The following is a 6039-nucleotide window of genomic DNA, read 5'->3' on the forward strand; positions in this document are numbered from 1 at the left end:
ACCAAGTTGACCCACAAACTCTTCGAGTTCGCCCAAGACCCAACAACTTAATGCATTAAGATGCCTTCATCGAATCCAAGAGCTCCAAAGCTCAGATCTCGACCAAAATGAGATCAAGAAGGGTAAAGTTTTCAATTTTACCCCTAGGAACTACCTAAATGGGTCCGAACCCAAACCCTAGACTTGAAAGAGTGAGGGCTTAACCATTAAGCACTTAATCATCAAAGACAATACCCCAAAATGCAAACCTGACCCCATAAGGATAGATGGCCGCATAAAGTTTCCATCTTCATGCTTAAGCATGACTAGAAAGAGCTCAAAAGCTCAAAAAGGGATAAATGAAAGACTTAATGAATGAATGAAACACTTAAACCCATAAAGTTGGCACCTTTATGCCAAAAGAGCTCATGAAGATCATAGATCTCAAAGAATAAACACTTGGGACTTCTATTTCCCCAACAACCACCCATCCAAGGCTAAAAACATAAAATCAGAAATTCTGCGTATAAACAATATTCCCAAGACAACTGAAACCCAAACCAACTTCCATCCTGAAGAAAACAATCAAACCTTTAGCCCCTATAAACCACTTCTATTTTTCTGAGACCTGAAATCTATAATGGTCTGCCTCCCCGACAGACCGCCTAAGCTGAAACAACTCCATGCCAAACTCTTAACGAATAACAGACCAAACATAACACTTCCAACCTTGATCATACAACGACCTATCCAAATCTACTGAAACCATACTTAGAATATTTCTTCAGTCCTGATGAAGAACGAATCCTCAATCTCTTGTATGAAAAACTGGCTCATCCCCAAACGAGAAAACGATGGAAACATCTAGGGATGGATGACTTCTTGTACAATATTATAACAATTGAATAAGAGTGATCAAAGCAAACACAACCATCATAATTATAATTTTTTAAATAGATACATTGTTGTACGAGTTACATGATTCAAAAACAATTACAATATGATGATATAAGATTTGACTGATGTTTTAGCGTCTCATCTTCAAAAGCTTATTGTTACCTGTCTTACTGGTTTCCTGAGAATACAAGTGATTTGAAAAAGTGTCAACAATTAAGTTGGTGAGTTCATAAGAGTTTGCACGAAAATTTGGAAACCTTTTCTTGTAAAATGATAGTATTTAGTTATAGAAAATCCAATATTTATTGTAAAGTGTATTGTAGTCTTAAAATACTAAAGACCAAATTGTATAAGTATCGTTGTAATCGAATGTAGTATTATGTAGTTTTAATCGATATAAAACCATTTGAATGTATGATTTCAGAAATGAAAGTTGTTATGTACTGTAAAATAGTGTAATAAAGTTTTATCACAATAAAACCGTTTGAAGGTATATTATTCCGTAAACCAAATGTGTTGTTGTTTCCCATGTGAGTTCTTATAAATGTGTTGTTGTTTCCCATGTGAGTTCTTCAGGCATCGGAATGTTAACGACATTTGTCACCACAGACCTACCGGTCCAGCTGTAGCTAACAACTAGGGTGCAGGATTGTGAGTCCCATATAAATCTTTACACAGGTGTCTCGTTCTTTTACGGGAGATTCTGGTTATAATCTAGGATTTTTGTTGCTACTTGAAGACATGTCTTCCAAATAATTTATTCAATGAGTTTACGTGTAATGTAATGAAAAATCATTTAGTAAATGAAAATATTACTTTTCCATAGAAATTTCAGAGTGTATAATAATTATACTTTTAAATAATTATTTATTTGTACCAAAAAGGGTAAAATATTGTGAATGTCCCATAAACTATATCTACTATAGTTTATAAAAACTGTTTTGCTGAAATGATGAATCCTTCGTATGAACCATATATTTATATATTTTATTTGTAGAATAACATAGTGTATTTGTACTTTGTTTTTCGTAGTGTTGCGTTTTTAGTCAAAACCTGTATGTATATGTTTCACAAATTTAGAAATAAAGTTATTTCATAAATTTAGCATTTTTGAATAAATGGTAAGAAAATGTATTTAACCATTTCGCATTTTTAACACAAGTTTTCTTGTGTTTTACTTGTATCCCCCCCCCCCCCCCCTTAAAATATTGAAAATCTCAGAGAATGTGGGGGTATGAACTCACCTCGATTGTGTTCTTGGCTAGATAATAGAGTGATAGGGATGTTTTTCAAGTTAAAATACATGAAAGTATTTGTATCCTACAAGTATTTAACACACGATATTGTGTGTAAATTAGTTGAATTAACATGAAAGTGTTATAAAAAAACTGGATTATATAAGGAATACTTACAAAGAATTCCTAAGAATCAATTTAAGAACTAGTTTTCTTGGGAAAGTTTGAAGGAGTTTTGGGCAACTGCATGAAGATTTGAAGATGTACTAAGTTGAGCTCGTTTCATTTTGAGAAAGTGAAGGAGTTTTTAGAGATGAAAATGAGGGAAGATTTTGGCCATATATATATATATATATATATATATATATATATATATATATATATATATATATATATATATATATATATATATATAAAAGGTGTAAGAGTGATGTGATGTTTACATTGGTATGTGTATTTTATCATTTTGGAAGAAGCACCACTGGATTAGATTTGTGAATTTGGCCTAAGCACGAACTGAGAACTCCCTTTAAGCCAACGAAATCACATGTGATTTCGGTCCAAATGTGATCTCGGTCTCTCATGTTCTTGGTCCAAGTATGTGACTTCGGTATCGCATGTTCTCGGTCCAAGTTGAGATTTCGGCCTAGTTTGATTTCGACCAAGAAGTGATTTCGGTTCTTTATAACCGAAATCTCTATGCTTTTGGCTTTCAAAACCGAAAACCCCAAATGCAAGGTGAGAAAAGTTTTTGTCTTAACTATTGACTTTTGTTTGACTTAATTAACTTTTGTTGACTCAAAATTTACAATTGTCACAAAACCAATCCTACCTCGCCTGAATTTCGAACCTAAAGTCTCAATAGTCTGACTCCCACACCAAACCGCCACCATACCAACCTCATAGAGTTTTATACCAACAAAAAGCTTCAAATGGAACAATCTCACTGACAATATTCAGATATAGAACAATTATACTCGACAGAAGGCTCAAATAATCCTTCAACTAGAAGATTCATCCCTGCAACGGTTAGACTAATATGAGAGTTGCGCCAACAGGGTCAAATCAATTACTCTGAGATCATCTAATCCACTGCGAGTGACTTAGCATTTCCCAATCAGCCAGCTACCTCACTTCCACACGAAAACTCAAATCATAACTGCTACCCAAAACACCATGCTGCCTCCTGGCTGCTTCCCACAGGCAGCCGAGACCTCCCTACTCCAATCTTGTCTACCAACTATCTGAAATACCGAATTTTTGCCCGACTGCTGAGCCAAACGACAATCCCATAGTTTCCCCACGCGACTTCCGAAAGAAAACCTCTAGTACAATAACTACACAAAATCCATGAATCTGCACCTGCATTTTATACCACAAACTTCTGATTACCAACACCCTTTACCTAACCGAGATATAATGGTTCCCCAAACCATCGGTGAGACTACCAGTCTTGGACATGGTCAAACCACCAAGTTCCCAAGAGTCAAAATAACAAAGCTACCGAACCTATAACTGTTGGAATAGTGTCTAAGGCTATAACTATATTCGGTGGTGCATGGTCCTTTTGGGTTGCCTTCACCATAGCAACTTGAAGGATGATTTGTATAAGAGAGAGTAAATATTATAAGGAATAATATTTGGCTATTTGATTAATATAAGTCATAAATTAATTGGTATTAATTTGGTGACTTAAAGAGATTAATTAAATAAGAGGGTATAAACTGTCAATTGTTTGATAGTTAGACTTTAGACTATAAATCCATTAGGATACACCTTGGACGGATTCTAAGAGCTTTAGGATAGCTCAAAATCGTCCATAGGGATATCTATGGAATGGATTTGGATAGCCTTAAGAGAAGATTATCCAATTAGGGTTTAGGGTGAAACCCTTAAGGAGTCTAAAGGTATAAATAGGCCCTTGGGATGGGGAATTCGTGTACAACCTTGTAGAACCTGAAGAAAGGAACCTCTGGTCAAATTCCATCCCCTCTCCTCTCTCCTAAATCATCTTGCTTGCTATTGGTGTTTGTAAGCCATTAGAGGAGTGACAATTGTGACTCTAGAAGCTCCAAGACAAACAAGATCAACAAGGGATTCAAAGGTATGATTCTAGATCTGTTTTAATATTGTTGTTTAACCTAATTAGCCATTAGAAGTCTTGGATTCAAAAGCATGTTTATTAGAAAGCCTAGATCCAAGCAATAGGGTTTTGCATGCGCACATAGGAAAGTTCTTATGGCTAAAACCCAACAGTGGTATCAGAGCCAAGATTGGTTTTCTTTAAATTGATGCTTAATTAACTGAAACAAACCTGCAAAATTCGATTTTTTGGGTTTTGAGTCACTGACTCGTCGAGTTCCAAGGAGGACTCGTCGAGTAGGCCTGACTCGGCGAGTCCCCTTGTGCACTCGGCGAGTCTAGGCGTCAGGAATGACCAGATTCGGGATTTCTTTGTGTTTATCTTATCCAAACTTTCCATAAACTAATTAGATCAATATAAATCCGTTTTTTTGATAAATATAAGTGTTATCTTGATCTAGTTAAAGGTAATTATCAACTAATTAAATATTTAATTTCCTTATATGATAATTAATTAATTATTTTGATAATTTTGGTAATTATCTTCAAAGAAATCAAAGATAAATCAAATAAAGATAATTAAAATATTAATTGTTAATTGAAATTATTTGTTATTTGATCCTCCATGTTTTAAATGTTTAAAACCTACCCTAAGGTTTTGAAATTTATATTTGTGATTAAAAGTTTTAATTTAGACAACTTAAATTTCAATCCCTAGGTTTTAAAAGGTTTAAAATACAACCCTATACTAATATGACATTAATAGTATAATATATATATATGTATAACTAAATGCTAGTCTTACCACTAGTAGGCCTCATTCACGAAGCCGATCTACAAGGTGGGTATAAGGTTGCGGCCTATAAAATGGCGCTTAATGGGTGTACACTCACACCCACCGCTTGCTTGATTGGTGGAGGGTCGTTAGCCGAACGGGTAGGATAGGGCAACCTCATCCTCTCATTAAAAGTATAATAAGAAATACGAAGTAACTAAACATTTTTTAAATTTCCCAATCTTAGTTACTTTAGGAAAAGTGAACCGATGCAATCCCATGAAATTACACTTTGCACCTTGCTAAGATGTTAGTGGAGCGTGTGTGGTTTACCGGCACACTAATTGGTTCTAAGCGAAGATGGCAAAAGGTGATTCATTGTTTATCATAGTTCGATGGAGCTTGTGTGGTTTACCGGCACATCGAATAGGTGATCGTTACAATGAAGGCACCATGTGAATTTGCATGGTAATTCACACCCGCTTTGTGATCCTCGGCATCCCAGTCACAAACAAGAGGGGCATATCGAGATTTAAACATGCCATTGAATAGTTCAATGAATCTCATCCGAATCTAGGAATTCTCAAAAATACTTAGGACTAAAAGTTTAAGTTTTGTGATGGAGAATTAGTGAATCGTCATTCACTTACCTTCAATTTATTTGCATGATAGATTACGGCATCCCTTTTCTAGTATGTAAATGTTATTGTTGGATCCTAGCCCTAATTTTTTCTTATTGGGTGATAATTAGGGATTCTTATTCTAATCAATCTTTGTCCTTTCTATAGATGTCAAACGCAAACAACACTGCTGCTAGTTCTTTCACGTTGATGAGCCTTTGCCAAAAGGTCACCTTCGATGGAACGAACTTTGGCGAATGGATAAGATACATTCGCACCATTGCTCGCTATGAGGATAAAGAGTATGTCCTCAACGAGAAGCTCGAGAAAATCAACCCTGAAGTTGCTACTCCCGCCGAAATCACCGCTTTTGAAACTCATGAGCGAGATGCAACGAAGGTACATTGCATCATGATCGCCACCATGAACTCCGAATTCCAAAAGTCCTACG

This window comes from Lactuca saligna, chromosome 4, assembly GCF_052625555.1.
Source record: "Lactuca saligna cultivar CGN05327 chromosome 4, ASM5262555v1, whole genome shotgun sequence".
Classification (NCBI taxonomy): domain Eukaryota; kingdom Viridiplantae; phylum Streptophyta; class Magnoliopsida; order Asterales; family Asteraceae; genus Lactuca; species Lactuca saligna.